At 41.1% G+C, this 22,695-nt stretch overlaps 1 protein-coding gene across 1 annotated transcript in view; it reads left to right on the forward strand.

Moving 5' to 3' along the window:
* Positions 1-386: 386 nt before the first annotated feature.
* tnfaip8l2b (tumor necrosis factor, alpha-induced protein 8-like 2b) overlaps positions 387-22,695 on the forward strand; it is a 39,818-nt gene continuing 17,509 nt past the window's right edge. Inside the window, exon 1 of the mRNA XM_034174365.1 lies at positions 387-689. The gene's annotated coding sequence lies outside the window, so the exon portion shown is untranslated. The remainder of the gene's footprint in view (positions 690-22,695) is intronic.

Raw genomic sequence — 22,695 nt, forward strand, 5'->3', positions numbered from 1 at the left:
ACAGGTAGTTTTCTTTTAGACGCAAACATATTTATTGATGTGTTTTCCTAAAATCTTAGCACAGACAGCTTGGTTTCAATCCCAGCACGCGTGTGTTTGAAATGAACCTCGCCGCAATCCTGGTGATTCATTGTTTAGATTCAATGTTTGATAAAGAAACACAGGGAGTGACTGTGGCGATCCGAGCAGACAGCAGCCGCATTCCAGTGAAGGTGAACACACACACACACGCATTAAGCTGCTCTGGGGTTTTCACTTGTCAGGACAGGCAGAGGCACAGGGGGAGAGAGGGCAGTAAAAGGCAGAGAGACAGGGGTTTACAGTTTGAATTTGAATTGGAGAGGAAACAGATGAGAGAGAGAGAGAGAGAGAGAGAGAGAGAGAGAGAGAGAGAGAGAGAGAGACACTTAGGGGTGTGTCGAAGCAATTTAGTTCCTCAAGGAAGTACAACTGAACATTATGTTAAGACGGGGTGGTGAGCGCTGACAGCAGCGCCACAGGAGGGCTGTTTTTGGTTTCTGATTCTCCTCATAGCCAACATGAAGGGATCTCATTAATCCGACTGTCCTGTGCTGTAAATCTGAGACAGTGGACACACACAGAGAGAGAGAGAGACATAGAGTGAGAGACAGAGAGAGAGAGAGAGACGTCTGACAGCTGGAAGGAGGACGAAGAATCCTCACTCACAGGTAAGACTATTGTGCTGCGTTCATGTGTCAGGAGAATAAAACTTTCTGGGTCCAGACGGGGACAGTTCTGTCAAAAATGAAAAGTAATGGTCGATGCCCTGCAGGGACAGAGAGTGTCTGAAGGATGACAGAAACAAACAGTGGATGTCATTTCCTTCCACTTCTCCATCTTGAGCGTGGTGTCAGAAGACGTGCACATACGCTCAACGCATGCTGGAACAAGCACAGCGACATGCACAGCTGCACTGCGCGCGGTGTTTCAACAGGCTGGGAGTTGGTCAACTTCTCCTGAGCAAACTTTCTTTTCATCACTGGCCTGCTTTGATATGAAACGCCTTCATCACGGGCATAGACGGGGAAAGCGGCGCTGTTGGCCACCGCGCAGCGCAGATATGAGGGTCAAACTTCAGGTGGAGGCCTCAACTGAGCCAACCGCCTGTTTTCGCTTCCCTTTTGAGATGTGGCAGATTGGTTGTACACTTTTGCAACAGTCATTCTCAAGAGTTGCGCAATGTGGTGTGAGAAGCTTCAGTATGTGCTTTTTGAAAGTTTCCACATGCTTTCTTGTCTGATCCAAACAACCGATGGATGTTGTATCAGAGTATGCATTTGGTCAAATGAAGGAGCTGCTTGAATAATTAAATATGAAACTAATTAAAACTTTCTGATAGCGCTTCATTTGAAATCTACATGACATTGAAGTGGATGCTTCATCTCAGTGTGCAACAGTGTTGCTCTTCGAGGTTCAAACACATTGCAAACGTGACGTTTCATCTTGAAACAAAACACATTTTGCACGAACAGCTGCACTCTGAGGAAATAGTTATTGTTGTTGTAATTAGTTGCATCCACCCTGCCAACTCAACAAAAGCCTCTTTGTTTTCATGTCATTGCCTGCTTTTGCTCTTCTGTAACACTGTGGAATCTTACCAAATGCTGCAAGATGCCAAATGGTCCATGAGCCCACTGCCACCTCTCAAAGGTAACCATCTATCTGCCACAGCCAGGTGAAGCCAATCTGCCATGCAGAAGAGTAAACGTGTTGTAAACTCATTGTAAACTAGTTGTAAACCCGTTGCAAACTGTTGCAAACCATTGAAAACCGTTGTAAACTGTGCACAGCTTCATGCAAGTGTGCAAAGAAAATTTTGAAATGTTCAAAATCTGTCACGTAATAATTATGTGAACTTCATGTGAACATTGCGCAAACAAAAAACACTGTGTGCGAGTGCGAGTGATTGCGCCAGCGCACCGCACCACGGCACAACTCATATGAACAATTATAATGAGATGTTAAATCTATCATAAACACACTTTTACAGCTACTTGTAAGAAGGAATGAACATGCAACTGTTTTACCAAGCTATTACAATATAAATATTACAAATAATGACCTTTTAGACTATTCCAAATGCGTTCTCCACCTCATGAAGAGCAGGAGGGGGGGGGGGGGAGGAGGCGGCAGCTGGAACAGTCCTCTGTGATTCCGGAAGCAATTAGAGGTGTTTTCATCAGCCAAACTCAGAGAAAATGATTAATCCGCGACAAAATATTTATTTTATATACGCAGTATCCAGCAGCACAAAGTGTGGCATCCAACTGGGAACACAGTGGGTGGCATTGTCATGACTAAGTGCAGAGCCAAATTGCATGTAAGTGTCAGGACACATAAAGGCATTCCAGTGGTACCCAAGGATCCTCTGAAGACACCTAGTACAAGACATCTATCCCTCAAGAAGGCCTGTGTTGGCACTGAGGCCGGTTGGTTCCAGTGCTTGTCTCCAGATTCAATAGCATGAATTGGGGGAGTCTATGGCTCCCTCTGGACAGGTCACCAGTCTGATCCACATTATTTCCCCAGCCAAGACTGAGTCCCAGTAACAGCTGGGATGGAATGAGACAGTGCTGATTCTGTGTTCTCATTCACACCTTAGGTCACTGACTACACCACAGGAAAGGACCAAGGGTCCTGTCTTTGAAGGGTGGTGACTGGTGCAGTACTGAGGGAGTCGTCTACCGCAGGTCCAAACCTGAGGTAGTTCATGCGGGTGGACACGCGTTACATTCTTTCTCTTAGCAAGTTGAGAGTGCATCCAGCAAGTATTCACAGGGCTACACTTTTTCCACATTTTGTTATTTTACAGTCTCATTCCAAAATGGATTTAATTAATTTTTCCCTCAAAATTCTACACACAACACAATATAATGACAACATGAAAAAAGGATTGTTTGTTTTATCCAAATTTAAAAAGCTAAGAAATCATATCCCCTCGACACCCTTAACTGGACTAAGCGGTTGAAGATGAGTGTGTGTGTGAGAGAGAGAGAGAGAGAGAAATCACATTTACATAAGTTGTCACACCCTTTGCTCAATACTTTATTGATGCACCTTTGGCAGCAATTACAACCTCAAGTCTTCTTGAATATGATGCCATGAGCTTGGCGCACCTATCTTTGGGCAGTTTTGCCCATTCCTCTTTGCAGCACCTCTCAAGCCCCATCAGGTTGGATGGGGAATGTTGGTGCACAGTCATTTTCAGATCTCTCCAGACATGTTCAATCAGATTCAGGTCTGGGCTCTGGCTGGGCCACTCAAGGACATTCACAGAGTTGTCCTGAAACCACTCCTTTGATATCTTGGCTGTGTGTTTAGGGTCGCTGCATTCATCTTTCCCTCAATCATGACTAGTCTCCCAGTTCATGCTGCTGAAAAATCCCCACAGCATGATGCTGCCACCACCATGCTTCACTGTAGGGATGGTGCCTGGTTTCCTCCAAACATGATGCCTTGCATTCAGGCCAAAGAGTTCAATCTTTGTCTCATAAGACCAGAGAATTTGGTTTCTCATGGTCTGAAAATCCTTCAGGTGCCTTTTGGCAAACTCCAGGCAGGCTGCCATCTGTCTTTTACTAAGGAGTGGCTTCCGTCTGGCCACTCTACCATACAGGCCTGATTGGTCGATTGCTACAGAGATGTTTGTCTTTGTGGAAGGTTCCCCTCTCTCCACAGAGGAATGCTGGAGCTCTGACAGAGTGACCATCTGGTTCTTGGTCACCTCCCTGACTGGCCCTTCTCCCACGATTGCTGAGTTTAGACTAGCATCCAGCTCTAGGAAGAGCCCTGGTCGATCCAAACGTCTTTATGGATGATGGAGGCCACTGTGCTTATTGGGACATTCAAAACAGCAGAAATATTTTTGTGCCTTGAAACAATCCTGTCTCGGAGGTCTACAGACAATTCCTTTCACTTCATACTTGGTTTGTGCTCTGACATGCACTGTCAACTGTGGGACCTTATATGTAGACAGGTGTGTGTCTTTCCAAATCATATCCAATCAGCTGAATTTACCCCAGGTGGACTACAATTAAGCTGCAGAAACATCTCAAGGATGATCAGTGGAAACAAGATGCACCTGAGCTCAATTTTGAGCTTCATGGCAAAGGCTGTGAATACTTACGTACATGTGTTTTCTTAGTTCATTTTTTTTTTTAACAAATTTGCAAAAATCTCATAAAATAACTTTGTTCACAGTGTCATTATGGGGTATTGTGTGCGTAGAATTTTGAGGGAAAATATGATTTTACTTTAAGGCTGTAACATAAAACATGTGGACAAAGTGAAGCGCTGTGAATACTTTCTGGGTGGACGGTATGCAGGGGTGAAAAAAATAAAACTTGATCCAATTTTGGTAAAAGATGTTGCAAATTATTGGATGAGCTAATAAAAAAAAAACAGTTTTGAATGCTTGATCTCCAAAATAACAGTTAAACAATGTCAACATCCGTTGGATTCTATGACATGTATCTATGTAACTTAGTAACTAAGCATAATAGATAAACTATTTATAAAAACAAAAAATAAACAAAACTAAACCAATCATTTGATTCACTTTTCACAAAAATGGAAGCAGCTTATTTTTTTACTCCTGTACAACGTGAAATCGGCCTTTGCGACATTTTTGCTGTTTTTATGCCTTCATAACTTTCAGCCACATATAGTCCACACTATATCATTGCAGAATCTTTACGATCAGATGAATAATGCGGTATATCTTGCAACATGATTGAAGCATTTCGAAATTCTTGAGTATTTCAGGGATCAACATTGACACCAGTGGGCTTCAGGGCCTATATAGGACTTCCTTCCATATCACTACTTCTTTCTTTTGACCCAGACCCGGCTGAAGCCACCACCCTACACTGAAAAAAGAAAACATCACTTTGGTCTCCAAAGTAAAGGTCAAACAATGTCGACGTCCATTGGATTCTATGACGTGACGTATGTTACCCCGTAACATACGTCAGGTCAGAGTCAGAGCTGCGTCAGTCACAGTCAGTCAGAGCTGCGTGTCGTCAGAGCGAGCTGCAAAAAGTTTGTACCTGAGTTTTCAGAGGTGGTGTTTGTAGTTGCCATCTGCCACGCCGGTGTTTGCCAACCCGGACAGTGGGAATACCACCTCAACCGGCAACTTAGCCCCGCGACTGGACAGCAACAACGTCCGAGGCCCAACGTGGTGAATTCACTGAGGCCGCGCGCTGCGTCATTAGAGCCGCGCGTCACGAGTGCCGCTTCCCCGAGGCCTCGTGCAGCCACCGCGGATCCATCAGCGCGGAAACACCGAGGCCGCGCGGCACCAGCGCAGTGCAGATCCATCCCGGTGACAAACAACGCAGGCTGTTAACATCGGCGATCGACAAGCTGCTCATAAGCCGACCATGGGGCCTAAGAAGGTTCTGACAGCGGAGGAAGGTGACGATATTAAAAAATCTCTGGACTTTCTATCAGAGGAGATTTCTGTTGTGAAGCAGCAACAGAAATCAATCATGGATCTGGTGGAGGTGGTGAAGGCATTACGGCTCCAGAACGCCGAGAAAGACCGGCATCTGGTGCAGCTGGAAAATAGAGTGGCTGAATTGGAGCAGTACACCAGAATTAACGACGTCATCATCACAGGTCTTCACATCAAACCACGGTCCTACGCACGGGCGGTAACAGATGAGAGCGGAGGGGAGCCCAGTGAACAGGAGGTCAGCTCTGTGGAAAAACAGGTTGCTGATTTCCTCCTATCTAAAGGTATAGAAATGGATTTAAATAACATTGAAGCGTGCCACCCTCTGCCCCGGAGAAATGACGGTGATAAACGAACCGTCATCATGAGATTCATCAACAGAAAACACAAAACAGCACTGTTAAAACAAGGAAGAAAACTGAAAGGGACAAACGTATTCATCAATGAACATCTCACCAAACGGAATGCCGACATCGCCAGGAAAGCACGCTTCTTAAAGAAACAGGGAAAAATCCAGCACACATGGACTTCAAACTGTAAAATATTCATCAAACTGAACGGATCACCAGAACAAGCAAAAGTCATGGCAATAAGGAACATCGAGGAGCTGGACAAATATGAACAATAGTGTTTCTTAAAGCGAGGATCTGGACAAATATGAACAATAGTGTTTCTTAAAGCGAGGATCTGGACAAATATGACCAATAAGGTATGAGGACACAAACACATCACAACACCATGACACAGATCAGAGGAACCTATTCATCTACTACCTATTCATCTACATCTGGAGACAAGAAGGATATAACTCAAAGGATTGCTGATCATGGAAAAGTAGAACTGAGAACATTTAAATACACAGACCACAATGTACTGGACTTGGAGCTCGATATAGACCCGGACAATAATTTCTTCTCAAATATCAATGACAGTTGTTGCTATTATACAGATGAACAGTTTAATCGGATCATTAAAACGGATAACAAATTATCAATAATCCATTTCAACAGCAGAAGTCTATATGCAAACTTTAACAACATTAAAGAATATTTAAGTCAGTTTAAAAAAATATTTAACATAATTGCTATATCAGAAACATGGATCAATGAAGATAAAGGAATGGATTTTGAACTGGATGGATATGAATTTAATTGTGTAAACAGAAAAAATAAGAGTGGAGGAGGAGTGGCTGTGTATGTGGATAAGAACATGGATTATAAAATAGTAGACAATATGACAACTGTGATTGATAACTTATTAGAATGTATAACTATTGAAATATGTGAAGAAAAAAGCAAAAATGTATTAGTCAGCTGTATATATAGAGCACCAGGATCTAGTATTGAAACATTCACTGACTGTATGGGAAAAATGTTCTCAAAAACTAATCAAAAAACTGTGTTCATTTGTGGTGACTTAAATATTGATCTGCTCAATCCAAATAAGCATAAAATAACAGATGAATTTATCAGTATAATGTACAGTATGAGTTTATATCCAAAAATCACCAGGCCAAGCAGAATTACATCCCATAGTGCTACCTTAATTGATAATATATTCAGCAATGATATTGAGAATAACACTGTGAGTGGATTATTAATCAATGACATTAGTAATCATCTACCAGTTTTCATCGTTTATAATAGAAACCATCGGCGGAATCAGCCAGAGGAGAAAATAAAATACAGGCGAGTGCGGACAGAGGAAAACATGAACACACTAAAGAAGGATTTACAGGAGCAAAACTGGGAAAAGGTATACAGTGAAAGTGATGTTGATAGTGCATATGAAACTTTTTTACAAATATTTACATCATTATATGATAAAAATTGTCCAATTAAACAAGACTACAGAAAACAAAAAATCCAAGCTCGACCATGGATGACGAAAGGGTTACGAAATGCATGTAATAAGAAAAATACACTGTATAGAGAATTCATAAAACTAAAGACTAAAGAGGCAGAAAATAGATATAAGAAATACAAAAATAGATTAACTAATATTATACGGGTATGTAGGAAGGAATATTATAGTAACATATTATATAATAACAAAAACAATATTAAAGGAATATGGGATATATTAAATAGCATTATCAAAAATGGTAATAAAAAACAGAGTTACCCTCAGTATTTCATTGATAATAATGTCAAGAAGGAAAATAAGGATGAGGTAGTCAACGGTTTTAATAATTTTTTTGTAAATATTGGACCAAGCTTGGCAGAAAAAATTCCCGATTCCCAACCTGAGGATTGGGATAATAATCTCATAGAAAGAAATCCCTGTTCAATGTTCCTCACAGCAGTGGATGGAAATGAAATTATAGACATTGTGAATAATTGTAAATATAAAACATCTACCGATTTAAATGAAATTGATATGGTGGTGGTAAAACAGGTCATTGAATGGATTGTAGAACCATTAACATACATCTGTAACTTATCATTTCAAACCGGTAAATTTCCCAATCAAATGAAAATAGCTAAGGTTGTGCCGCTGTATAAGACTGGGGATAGACACCACTTCACAAATTATAGACCTGTTTCTTTGCTTCCACAATTTTCCAAATTATTAGAAAAGTTATTCAATAATAGATTAGACAAATTCATAAATAAACATAAATTACTTACTGATAGTCAATATGGATTCAGAGCACATAGTTCAACATCACTTGCATTAATAGAATCAGTTGAGATTACAAACACCATAGACCACAAATTACATTCAGTTGGAATATTTATAGACCTTAAAAAGGCTTTTGATACAATTAATCATGACATATTAATCAATAAACTTGAACAGTATGGGATTAGGGGGTTGGTGTTGCACTGGGTGAGAAGCTACTTAAGTAACAGAAAACAGTTTGTGAAGTTGGGGGAATATACATCATCATGCTTGGACAATGCTTGTGGCGTCCCACAGGGGTCAGTATTGGGTCCAAAACTGTTTCTAATTTATATAAATGATATTGGCAATGTTTCCAAAATATTAAAATTAGTATTATTTGCAGATGACACAAGCATTTTTTGTTCAGGGGGGGATTTGCAGGAGTTACTGAGGAGGATCAGTATAGAAATGGGAAAATTGAAAATATGGTTTGACAGAAACAAATTATCATTAAACTTAAGTAAAACAAAATACATGTTATTTGGCTATTGTAATACAGACATACAGGTTCAGTTACAAGTCGAGGGGGTAGATATTGAAAGGGTACATGAAAATAAGTTTCTGGGGGTGATAATAGATGATAAGATAAACTGGAAGACTCATATAAAACATATACAAAGTAAACTGTCAAGAAGCATTTCAGTTCTAAACAAAGTGAAACATATTCTGGACCACAACTCACTCCGCATTCTTTACTGCTCACTGGTTTTACCATATTTACAGTACTGTGCAGAGGTATGGGGTAATACTTATAAAGGTACAACACAATCACTATCAGTAATGCAGAAAAGAGCTATAAGAATTATTCATAATACTGGCTATAGAGATCATACAAATCCACTATTTTTACAATCCAAATTCTTAAAATTCACAGACTTGGTTCATTTTCAAACAGTACAAATTGTGTATAAAGCAATAAACAATTTACTTCCAGCAAATATTAAAAATCTGTTTTTTAACAGATCAGGGGATTACAGTCTGAGGGGGAAATTTAATTTAAAGCATCAGTGTGCACGAACAACATTAAAAGGTTTCTGTACTTCTGTCTGTGGGGTGAGGATGTGGAACAGATTGGGAGTGGGGCTCAAGCAATGTCCAAGCATGAACCAGTTCAAACAGCGGTACAAAAATATGGTTTTTTTTAATTCACGATTCCTAACCCTACTCCCACCCCCAACCTTAATCTTAACGATAACCTAATCTTACTCCTTCCCCCCACCCTAACCATAACCACCCCGACACCCCCCCCCCCCCCCCCGGCTTCACTTTTAATTTCGTGCAGCCATCACGGAATGAATGAGAATGAATTTGTGCTGCCGAGACGAAAATGAGGCGTTTTTCGTCACAATATCAAGAATCAATAGATTAATGTATATTTTCTTGCTGCTGAAGCATGACTTGCCGTGAGACCAGGTTGGTTTTTTTGTAGTTCCATTGGTTTTGTCAGTTTAGTTAAGTGTTATGTTGCTCTTACCATAAAGGAGTTAAGTCTCATGTTGGTACGATAAGTGAAAACTGTAGTGGTATTAATGTCTTCAGCCAGACTTTCTTTTTTTTGGTCAAATTAAAAGTACCTGCTTACAACAGCAGTGCGTGCATGTGTGCATTTAAATTAACATTAAAAAAATACATAATTAACAGGAAATAAAAGGGTTGAGTTCCTTGTCTAAAAATTGTTGAAGTCGAAGGTTTGAAAAGCATTCTGGACTCACACACCATTTCAACTCATTATACAAGCTTTGCTTAATTTATTACCACCCTTAAAAATGTCAGCTACCTATTTTATAAACACTACCCATTCTAGAGCCTGTGGATCCCCACGGGCAACGTGCTACTTATTTATATTTGTGAAACTGCTGCAGTTGTGGGGTAACATTTGTTGTTGTTTTTTTTCATAGGGAGGAGTCTGATCAATAAGTTGATGCAAAAGAAGGTGTGGTTAGTGTTGCTAATGGTACACAACAGTTCAAACTGGGTGCCATCCAGCTCTGAATACCTGCAATTCTTCGTATTTTATTAGGCCCAGTCCGCTTTCACAATGGCAAATTTATCTCACAAAAAACTTTTTGCTGTGGTGACCAAAAGAGGAAAAAGCAAGGCAGCAAATGAAAAAAGGAAAAAAAAACTCTTACAAAAACACCTGTATCAATTCAACAGGTAGTTCCATGAGAAATATCGTGCAAATTGAGAAAACAGTGGCAAACAGACAGATCACAAATAATAATTATTATTATTATTAGTAGTATTATTATTATAATTGCAGATGTCGTGACCATTTTATATTTGTCAGAGAATGAATTGTTTGAAAAAGAATGTGTAAATATTGACCATGGGTGCCCTCTTTTTTTTGTGGGAAGACATTATCTTTAAGAAAAACACTGTTGTTCAGTACTTTGCTGAAGCAAGTTGAAGAAATGAAAACATTTTAAAGCAAAATATGTGCAAGATCAAAGCCAGTGATATAATATAATTATGTATTTATTGTTTTTCAAAAATCATCATCATCATGTTTAACTAAAGCCCAGTTCTAAGACATTAGGGGAGTGACCACTTTGACTGACAGCAAATATCCTAAAGCTGTGGTTGGCCCAAGGCGGTACTGTGAAGGCCTGTCTTCTTTTTAGCATTTTATTACAAATATCTGTAATAATATGGCTTGTTGTGTAGTTAATTCTCCAAACGAATAATCTGAAGTGTGCTCATGCCGGTATTTGCGTCAAGTGAAATTACCTTGCAATGTAATTTTGGATGCTAATGGTGTGAGTATTTGTAGCAGCTATTGGTAGATTCATGACTTTAGATCCAGTTAGTCTATGATTAATAATAATTAATAATTTTTAATGCCCATGCCAAAGCAAAACTGATATGAGAGCCACCGCTCAGCCCCCCAAAATACAGTTGCAACCACACTCCACCTCTTTACTTATATATGGGCTGTGGACACACACATGGACATAGGGTACATTGCACATGCTCTAGGTTAGGCTTGTATGTGTTTTCAATGTTTTCGTATTAGCTGTTGTAGAATTGATGCAGGTGTTTGTCGTATGAGTGTTTTCTGCATGTGCTGGTGTTGTCTGATGTATGTTTCACTTGAAATTATACAACACAAAGGCCAGTGTTAAAATATCTGAATTATGCTTCCAGGCTTGTCAGTTATCTTAACCTTATGTAAAGAGTGACACTGTCAACATTGTGAGTTCACGTTACCACTTCACTAACTATCATTAGCAACAGCAAAAGTAAAATATGCCAAACTGTCGATCAGATAAACTTGACAAACTAACAATGTTACTGCAACATGAGAGGAAATGAATTACTACTACCTATAAGAAATTACTACGGTTTAACTAGTCTCCTAAAAAGGCATCCAAGGCTGTCCGGGTGAACAACATCTGCGAAAACATGTCTGAAAATTTATGGTAATTTTAGAGATCAATTCCTGTTCCACAACTGTGAGATTGTTTATTTCTATTCAAGCCTTGACACAAATACAGCTGTCATTTTGTCTGCAGTCGCTCCATGATGAAAAAAATGGGATGGAGCTGTCGGCACTTTATAGTCTTCTTTGTTCACATTTCAAAGTTTTTACTTCCAGTAGTGTAATTGCCAACACCATAGAACGTACTTCAATATTCATGCAATTTATATAGGTGTCATTTTAACAGGTTATCCACAATCAAAGTTTGGGTTTGAACCTACACCCTTCTGGGTTTGAACCTATAACCTCCTGGTGCTACTGTCATACGAGCACCACTGTACCACCACCATTAAGTCACAAGAGTTCCTGTTTTAATTTCTTACTCAAGTCACAGAGTTAAAATTAAAACCTTCAGGGAGTTAAATTACACATGTAGAAAACTGAATCAACACTTGGCAAGTTACAATTTGCCTTCAAACTGCGCAATTGGAAGAACTGGGAAAAACCCTCAAATAACGCTAAAACAGTTGTTGCACTCACATGAGGTGGGGTTTCAGGTGATATGAAAAAGCCATATTATGCAAATAGCGCAACAGAAACACTTTTTTCCACTATTACAGGTCACGACATACTGAAAGAGTCACATGACTCTAAAATACATTGCATGGTATATGTGTGGTGGATGGAGGTATAGATGGAGATCTTCTTAAACTGTATAAGGCATAACATTATGGCAATACTGAATTTAAAAACAAACAAAACCAAAAAACTGAAATGGCAATATTTAGGGGGACTTACTCTTTCGTTGCCATAAGCACTGGAATTACAGTTCTTGCGAGAGCCTCACTGGAATGATAGTTCCCGTGAGAGGACAAAACTCAGCAGTCGCATTCCATCACTCAATGGAAACACTGTCATTTCAATATAGTGTTTTCTCAACATTCTGTTTATTTATATAGTGCCAAATCACAAAGCAAAATGCTCCAAGGTGTTTCGCGAGGGTAAAGTCTAACCTCAAGCCACCATCCTGTGCTAGCACTTTGTTAACAGTGTTAAGGAAAAAACTAGCTCAGGTGTTTTTTTTTCAGGAAGAAACCTCAAGCAGACTAGTCTCAAAGGGGTGACCATCTGCTTTGGCCATACTAACAAAAACAAAGATGAAATAAAGTGACAACATTGTCCAAGGTTGAACACAAAAAGCCCGATTTACTAAGATCCCAGATAACGAGTGCTACATTGTGTGGGCAATCCAAAATGTGGAGACAATTTTGTGGATGATTTACTAACTGCGCAATTGATAGCAGGTGATGATGCAGTTTGTACATGAAATTCAGTCAACTGCTTGCAGGTATGTGCCTCGTGCTTCCTTATGTACAAACTACATCAGATAGTGTTTCACAGGCTTGTGGGAAAAAAAAATCTATTTGAGATATTTAACTATATGTTCATCCACGGTACTTAAGCAAAATTTTGACTATGTTGTGCTCAGACAGACAGCTGTGCACACAGAAAGTCAACTGTGCACAAGCATATAGTAAAATATTAGCTCTTTAAATATGCCTGAGGTTAACACTGAATGCTTTTTTAAAATATCATCAAGCCTCTGTGCTGGAACAGCATTCTGAAACAACATTCTGTCAATCTCAACAAACTAACAAAAGGTTTCAAATGTGCAAAATGCAGATGCTATGTCCACCTGCTAAATTTCCTTTTGACCTTGATAAGTCAACCTCACCTGTGTGTACGTTCCCTCCCAGATCTTTGTGCACTCAAGTGGACACACTCCAAACTGCACATTCATGAAGGCAAACGTGCTAAATGGACAATACACAAAAATGTGTACATTTGAAAGACACAGCCCTCAGTGTGCACTGTTAGTAAATCAGCATGCACTTTTTTTTTACGAGTGCTATGATGTTTTTACATGCAAACCTTGAGCAAATGAGGTCCATTGTGTTAAAATAACAATAAGAGTCAAAAGCAAAAATTTTACTCTTGAGATTTTAACACCAGTTTTTGTTGTGTTACATCATGGGCCTATTTTTCAGTGTGTTAATTTGGTAATAAAATCAAATCTAAAATAAAATCTGTTCCTGAAGGTAACCCAAATCTCCACTGCAACATCAGTGGAACTTCAAAGCTCCATTAGTGCCTGGTTGTTACATTTGTAATTCACACCTTACTCATGTGAAGCATCTTGAGTGAGTATAAATAAATTAAATTGAACTTATTATGTGACCAGAACAATTGACAATATAATGTAGCCACTCATGGCTGAATGTCAACCACAAAGTGATGCTTAAAGCACTTGTGAATCCATCTGCAACACTAAATTGATGAAAACGAGTCCTCGGTATGGCTGAACTACGTCCATTTCGAGAAAATGTTCTCATGGCAACGTCCTGCTGAAACATTAATACGTTTCATTCACTCCTCAGTTTAACCCCAAAATCGACCCGCATAAAATAATCAACGTAGACATGATCCAAGCACATTTCACAATATGGAATTCCGGCTGATGAATGCATACCATGTGCATCCTTCAAATCCCTCTTTTTAGTAAATAGATGTGATTGAAGCATGAATCAGAAGCAGCTCTCACGCTGCTCCACTTCCATTATCACTGTTAAGGGAAATTAATCTAATGAATGTTCTTTAATTCCCACCAGGGAACGCAAAGCTTTTGTAACAAAGCAAGTTATTAGAAACATGACACTTGTTCAGAATGAATGGCTGTGCGTGTGAGATGGAAACTGGCCGTTATGGATGTGGGGTGTACAGTCGGCTGGGGGTGCACGCCAACAATGGAGAGTCACAGCGAGCGCGGCCTATTTGCATGATATGACTGTTAATGTGATTGGATCACGTTTTCTGTCATTAGTGAGCCATGGAGTCGTTTGCTCACAGTGCTGACGGTGCGCCGCTGCAGTCGCACAACAAGACCATTGTCGTTTGAATATCACTTCTTAATAGCTGCAAAAGCCAGGCGGGAAAAGTCATTAACGCTGTCGCCAGGCAATCATTCCACTGACAGTTAACAGATAATGTATGAACTGCTGATGTTACGACAAAGGAACTTTAAATATTAGATGCTGTTTGACCTAACGGCAGATTTTTGGATCCATGTGCCGGATGCAGGATGGACTCTCCTGTAGGAACAGATCCAACGAGTGGCTCGATGACACCCCCCCTGATGGTGGACTGGACGCCTGCATGGACTCTCGTCAATTGTTGTTGTGTTGCATTCTGTATGTTGTGTTGTGGCCTAAACAATGGGTCACCCCTTTGAGTCTGGTCTGCTTGAGGTTTCTTCCTCAAATCATCAGAGGGAGTTTTTCTTTACCACTTTTGCCTGTGTGCTTGCTCTAGGGGTTGGTAAGGTTTGACCTTACTTGTGTGAAGCGCCTTGAGGCAGCTTCCTTGAGATTTGGCACGATATAAACTCAATAAATTGAATTGAAATTATTTAAGGTAGACATGGGGTAAGGGTGTTCGTTCTGTGCGCTGGGTCGAGCACTGATGCAATCTGGGAAGAGCAGGCAGAGACCTGCCTCAGTTATGCAGCCTCTCTGCAACACTCAAATGCTTGTTCACACAGGCCAGGAGCAGAAAGACTTCTGCAAGATGCTCAATAGATATTAAAATTACAGGTTTGTTTGCTCCAGGTGCATGCATGTATGAATCAGACTCAGAGAAGCAGGAAATGATCTTGCCATCTCAGTGTCATAATGCACACTGAACCGGTCTGCTTCTAATACTTGGATTCATAACTAGGAATCATCCATTATGCATAACTACTCCACAAGAAAGCATTTTATACTTTCATGGCAAGAGTTTGGCCACAACTATCCTTTGATAACAGCAGCAGTGGCCTTGGTGGCCACCAGGCCGAGACTTGGGACATGAAAGAAACTCACAAGCTCATTTTAAGCTGAGTGTTAATTCAAAACCACACATCTGATGAGATAAACAAAAAGAGAAGTCTCTGCTTCGGCTTCATGCATTACAAAAAAAGAAAAAGAAAATCAGGGTTCTGTGGAATTGTCAAGTTTTAGAACGTAGCTGCTGGGAAAGGATCAGGGTGTAAGTGTTTACTTCTCTGATTTAGTATATTTCTGTGCAGAAACAGTGTTTCTCTCACTGATAACCACACCTGCTCCTAATCCATCATCCATCCCACATCCACTAACTTTCCTGTTGGAAAACAGAAAAAAGAAGTTCATTCATTCATTTTCTAAACCCGCTTATTCCAATTAAGGTTCATGGCGAGGGGCTGGATTCTATCCCAGCAGAGGTGGAGTACACCCAGTGTCACAGACCGAACAGTCCCCCCTAAAAATTGGTCCGCCCTGCCTTCACTGCACATGCATTTCAGACCACAACAGTACGTCTGAGACTGACGTTCTACACCCAAAGCAATCAAAGAGATTAATGTGATTATTAACCATCAGATGACAAAGTAAAACCTCTTAAATCATTCTAAAGTCAGTTTTAAGCAGAAAGAAGTAAGTCTGTTTTAAGCAGAAATGAGGCGATAATCTCCTCATTTCACTACTGACACACCGAAATGTGTTCTGGTCAGTCCTCCATCTTTTATTATGAAATAATGCTGAATTTATGTGGAAATGATTGTTGTACATAAGCTTCAGATATTTGTCGCTGAGATAGATGATGACTGGAGTGCAGTTTTAAGCAGAAACGAGGTGGTAATCAGTGGATTTCAGCTGGTGCTTAAAAATGACAATGCTGACGCTCCGAAATGATGCATGCACAGTGAAGGCAGGGCAGACCGATTTTTAGGAGCGAGCGTTTGGTCAGCGACACCGGGACAGCCCACCAGTCTATTGCAGGGCCAACACAGTCAAACACACTCACACCTACAGTCAAACTAAGTTTCCAATTCACATAACCTGTACGTCTTGGAAAGTTGGAGGAAACCAGAGCACCTGGACGGAACCCACAGAAACCGGGGAGAACATGCAAACTCTACAGAGAAAGGGCCGGGTTAAGCGAATATGGTACCTTCTCACTGAGAGGCAAAACAATTTTATTATGCATTTTATTATGTCCTTTTAATTTTGTTGATGTAAACCAGGGACCTAAAGTGGCACCTACGTATATGTCTTTGGACTATGTCTCTTCCAAGGTACAACCACTGATGCTGGATTATAAAGCTAACACCGAAGTGCCAAAAAATGCAGTTCAGTGACTGGCCTCATGAGGCTGACTGCATAAGTGAGTCACTCCCCTTTGAAGCCCATGTGAAAATGTGTAACTTTACAGCAGAAATAAACAGTTTTACAATCTGGTAAACAAAAATATAGTTTTGGTCTCCATTGCTAATTTCCCCATTCTTGACAACTGTGCTGGTTTTTTTAAATAACGCCTCAGTTTAAGATATTTTATTCCATAATATCATGAATAATTAAGGTAGTGGTCACTTTGAGGGATAGCTGTGCACTGATGACAGGTGTCCAGACTGCAGAGGCCCACTAGCACTGGCTGTTAGCTGCTGTCCAGTCGACCAATATGTTTTGCTGTGTGGTTAACTGTACTAATGGATCTTCTAAGACAGTGGTTCTCAATCTTTATATAATCACTACCACCTTAGAAAATATTTGGCTTTCCAAGTGCCACCTTTACAACCGGAATTAAAATAATAAAAGTCAACTCAATTTATTTATATAGCGCCAAATCACAAGATAGTTGCCCAAAGGCACTTTACAAGGCTAAAATCTAACCTTACCCACCCCTGAACAAGCACATTGACTTCAGACTTCAGACAACTTTATTGATCCCAAAAAAGGGCAATTACGTTTACACTCCAAGTACCTCAGACAAGATACAGCAATTAATCCACAATTATTACTTGTTTACCGTAATAATGGCACACATCAAAATTAATGACAACATATATACATTTGACATTGTTTATGTGCAGCAGTGGTGAGGAGAAACTCCCTGGAACAATTACGAAGTCGAAGAAACTAGGCTAGCACAGAGCAATTTGCATATGTTGACTTGCTTGCTGCATTGTGGGATCTTGGTTACAACACAACAGCTCAAAATAGCAGAAAGTATATGAATTATGATGATTTAAATTAGTTTAAATTGAAGTTGATTGCTTAAAACGTCTTTGCATTTATCGTAGACCACCTGTGACATCTAGGACTGTGTCCGGCAGTAAAGAACTGATTTCTCTCACATACATGGCATTGGTCCAGAATCTGTAGCACGTTTTCACAGAGGAAGAAGACAGAGAACTTGTCCAAATGGATGCATGTCCTTGAAAATTAGAGCGTGGATACCCAATCCAGGCCTGACGAGTTGGGTTGGATTCGGACAAATATTTCAAAATGATACTCAGGTTGAGTCGGGTTCAGTCACGTCAGCACAAAGACAACGTATGGAATAATATACCTTTTTCTTTGTCTTGGTGGATCATGAATAGGATTTATTTCCTCGTGAGCAGAATGTTGACGTGTGGCAGTTGGCATTACGTTTGCATCATGTGAATTACGTTTGCATCACATTGTTGTCCACATAAGAAGCCCTTGTATCGAAACACGACTGGAAATATTTTAAACCCTCCTTGTGGAAATTTAATAAACAAAGAAGCACGTGTTAAAAGCTTGACAGTAATTAATTGACATACACCTACATGTATTGACAATGACGGACCTTGTACACATAATAAGCCTACATGCATGTGGGAGAATTTCAGCAATTTCTAATTACTATCTGTCACATTTGTCTGTTACAGCAGAAATGGATTTGCAGCTTGTTGAAGCATGGTATTATTGTATTTTTGAAGCATTGTTTCTTTTTGCTTCGATTACAGAGCCGAGCCCATAACTCTATGGCAGAACCATAGAGTCCAACCTAAAGTTGGTTGGAAAGGTGGTTAGACTTTAGCACATAACTTGAGCCATAGAGTTAAGGGCTTAAGTCTAACCACCTTTCCAACCAACTCTCGGTTGGACTGCACGGAACTGTGTTGCAGGACAGGAAATAAAATCCATTTCTGTCTGGACTCCTAAAACCTGCAGTCCAAGCAGACGTGGTTTGAAGACCCACCTGGTACAGTGAAAGACAGCTTTTTGCTGTTTATAAGAGTTATACCTATATATTATAGATATAACTCTTTTATAATATATTTCTGTAGCTCTATGAGCCAAGCCCAACTCTTATGAAATATTGCGTCATTTCAATTTGATTCAGTTGAGAGCAGTGTCAGATCTGTTTCGTTTAAGTGTCGAAGCTGTAAAGTCATTAAATCCTTCATTATGAATAGTCTGCTCCATTTGTTTGTATTGATTCAATGAAAAGTTGTTAAGTTAGCCTTAACCTTATTTGAAATAAAGTGCCTGACTTAATTACACCATAAAAAATTAGTTTGTTGGGTTGACTCAGTGATGGAACCCACATACCAGCAGAGTTTGCTAACTATGGTTCTAAGACATTGGTGCCTCAGCATTTCTGTTGAGTATAATTTTAGTATTATTAATTTGTATGTTAGCATCTCTAGCACTGTTCACACTAATTAGCAGGTAGCAACTGATGGTGCAACTGAAACTGAGGCAATATGCCCATCCTCTTTTAATATCCAAGACAAGCATGATGAAAACCACTGCCCATTCCACAAATATACATGTTAATCAAACACCCGAACCCCAGTTAGTCTGTTAGCCTGAACTTGTATGGGACATCCAAGAAGTGGAGCATGCTTGGGCTTCATTGGTCCCAAACAGCTCACACCGTTACTGGCCATACACCACCTGTTTACACATACATGAGTTGGCCTTGACGTACATGGAGTTACACACTGCCAAGGTGATGACAATTTGGAGACACCTCATTTGAACTTCAATTCTGTTCTTCTGAAAACCTATGGGTGATGTCACAGAGGATCTGTCCATACAGTCTATGGTCCGTTTGGATCCTTGGTACCACCAGAATGATGTGACAAATAAATATAATAAGTATAATAAATAAAGGGTAAGGTGAGAAGTATCACATGCAGTGTGAGGGAACATCAGCTGTGACATATTTTCCATGAGGTGTGTTTCTGTGGGCATGATCCAACATGCAGGAACCTCAGTGTTGAAGACTTCTGCAGCTGGAAGAGGCCAAAGTGAAGTTCACATTTTTTAGCTGTGCCACATGATTACTTTCGAGGGGTGGTGTGGACCAGTAGTGGGCCCCGGGGTAGTTTCATAGTGTTGTTGATGGGGTGAACCGTGGCACCCAGACCTAACCTGACTTTGGTGTGTTACAAGACGACAGCATTCATTGATCTCAGTTACCATTGCTAACAAAATAAAGGCAGTGGACCAATTTATCTGTTCACTTTGCATTTTATAGAGCACATTTACAAAAGCCTAGATAATCTTCAAATACACCTCGCAATGCAGTGGTATTAAAATGTGTTTTACACGCTAAGCCTTCCTAAAACAAAGCAAAGCAATGATCTAAATGGGGGATAAGTAAGTACAGGTTATCACTGGAATTATTCCACTATAAAGACGCCTAAATTCTTGTTAGCTAATAAAGAAAAAAGGAGAAAGGCACTTAGAGTGTATGTATGTGTTACAAAGGAGAATGGCACAGTATATTTGTTTTTGAGTTGTATACTATAGAGAAGCAGTATTCTAGCTAGGACCATTTTAGTGCTGGGTAAATTATGCGATCGCGGCTCAAGCTTCGGGAAGCTGTGAGCCCCTGGGGGATCTGCGGCCCCCCGAAGCTATGGTTTTATACCAATAAAACATTCTTGGCAAGCCTTATTTTAAACAATTTTGGGTGGTTTTAGACACATTGAAGGCAAGAATAATAAACAAAAAATTATATTTATGTTGTAATATTGTAAGATCAAAGTTCGTTTTTGCATGTTTCTGTCAGTTAAGTTAATACATTAAATAACACTGAAAATGTTTAAAAAACACATTAATATTTAATGGACATAGCATTTGCTGTCTTCAAAAATGACACAGTAGTTTTTAATCCAATGAAGCAGGTAGTTTTTCTGTCATCCTGACAAGTTTAGATTTTAATTTGAGTGGGATTGCATTACTTTTTCTTTTTAAACAATATAATACCTATTTGTTAAACCTGCTGTTATAAATGAAAAATTTTATGAATCAGTTTTTCACTTTTTTCTTTCACTGTCGCTGTGTCACACCTCCTCTCCACCCCTCCTCCTCCTATGCTTGCTCTCTCTCTCTCTCTCTCTCTCTCTCTGCATCTCTCTCCCTCCCCTCGCTCTTTCTCACGCGTCTGCTGTTTGCAAACTCTGTGTTGTGTGGGCCGCTGAAGAGGAGGTACTGCTGGCCCACAACCACCAGAGGGCACCCTGCCTGGAGTGCGGGCTCCAGGCACAAGAGGGCGGCGCCGCCTCACAGGAGCAGCCGGGGTGACAGCTGTCACTTATTACCTGTGACAGCTGTCACCAATCATCTGATCTTCAATCGTATATCAGCAGGACGACATCTCCACTTCTTTGCCGAGATATCGCTATGCTTAGGAGGTAACGAGCTCAGCCAATCAAGTTGTCTTTTCGACAGAAGAATATTGTTGCTTTGTGTTTTTTGACAGCAGACTTTTCGACGAGAGGTGGAGGTGGATTTTCCCACCATACGTGTTGCTGGGTATAAACACACCTACATCTAACTGTTTTTGTTCCTCGCCAGCAGTACCAGATCCGACAAACGGAGGCAGTGGCCACCTGGGAGTTCGGGACTTGGCGGCTCCAGTATTCCCGGGGTTCGGTGGCGGAGGAAATCGTGTGGTTCCGGTTCTGCTTTGGACAGACGTCTTTTATCTTCGAGCCTGCCCACATGACACGTTCTGTAAATTGACTTCATTGCATACTATTGTGACCTGCCGTGTTTGTTGTGCTCATTCACAACAGTAAAGTGTTGTTATTTGACTTCCTCCATTGTCCGTTCATTTGCGCCCCCTGTTGTGGGTCCGTGTTCCTACACTTTCACAACAGGATATCTCGGCCAACGTCATGGACCCCGAGGGGCGTCAACCGGCTGTTGAACGGCCAATGGAAGAGCAGGGCGCACAGGCATCTGCAGGAGGCATGATCGGTGAGTTGCAGCGAATCCTCACCGCTTTTATGGCTCGGTTGGATCTAATGACCGAGCAGAACATTCTCCTTAACCGCAGGGTGGAGGCTCTCGCCGTGCAGGTGGAAGCGCGCCCTCAGGGCGCTGCTGCGGCTCCCCCTCCTGCCGATCCTGTGCGCAACAGTGACGTTCCACAGGTCGTTCAACGACCCCTCCCACCTTCCCCTGAAGCATACATAAGCCCTCCAGAGCCGTACGGGGGTTGTGTGGAGACGTGCGCGGACTTTCTTATGCAGTGTTCGCTCGTCTTCGCACAACGTCCCGTCATGTATGCGACTGATGCCAGTAAGATAGCTTATGTGATTGCTCTGCTTCGGGGTAAAGCACGCGCCTGGGCTACGGCGCTCTGGGAACAGAACTCACGGTTGTTATCAGCATACACTGGGTTTGTGGGGGAGTTCAGAACAGTGTTTGATCACCCTAACAGAGGAGAGACCGCTTCAACAGTGCTGCTGTCAATGAGACAGGGACGCGAGAGTGCAGCCGCTTATGCAGTCAACTTCCGCATCGCGGCTGCGAGGTCCGGCTGGAATAACGTTGCGCTCCGCGCCGCCTTCATAAACGGACTGTCGTTGGTTCTGAAGGAGCAGCTGGTAGCTAAGGAGGAACCGCGGGATTTAGATGGGCTTATCGATCTCGTTATACAGTTAGACAATCGGTTGGAGGAACGCCGTCGGGAGCGAGGCGAAGGACGTGACCGGATACGCGCCGCCCCTCTCCCTTCCGGGTTCGAAAAGGGGCCGCCCTCCCCACGCTCCACAGCCGCAGTGCTTTGTGGGGCAACAGCTCCCCCTGCTGCCGTTGTTAGGGAAATGCACAGGGCCAAAATGGGGAGGCTGATCCGTGGAGAGTGTTTTCTCTGCAGCTCAACTGAGCACACACAGAGAAACTGCCCCAAACGGCCAAAACGACAACACTCGCCCTTAGAAACTGGGCTAAGGGGGGGTCAAAACATTCAAGTAAGACACACACAAATTGCCACATGACTCCCAGTC

The sequence above is a fragment of the Thalassophryne amazonica genome, chromosome 7 (assembly GCF_902500255.1).
Source record: "Thalassophryne amazonica chromosome 7, fThaAma1.1, whole genome shotgun sequence".
Taxonomy (NCBI): domain Eukaryota; kingdom Metazoa; phylum Chordata; class Actinopteri; order Batrachoidiformes; family Batrachoididae; genus Thalassophryne; species Thalassophryne amazonica.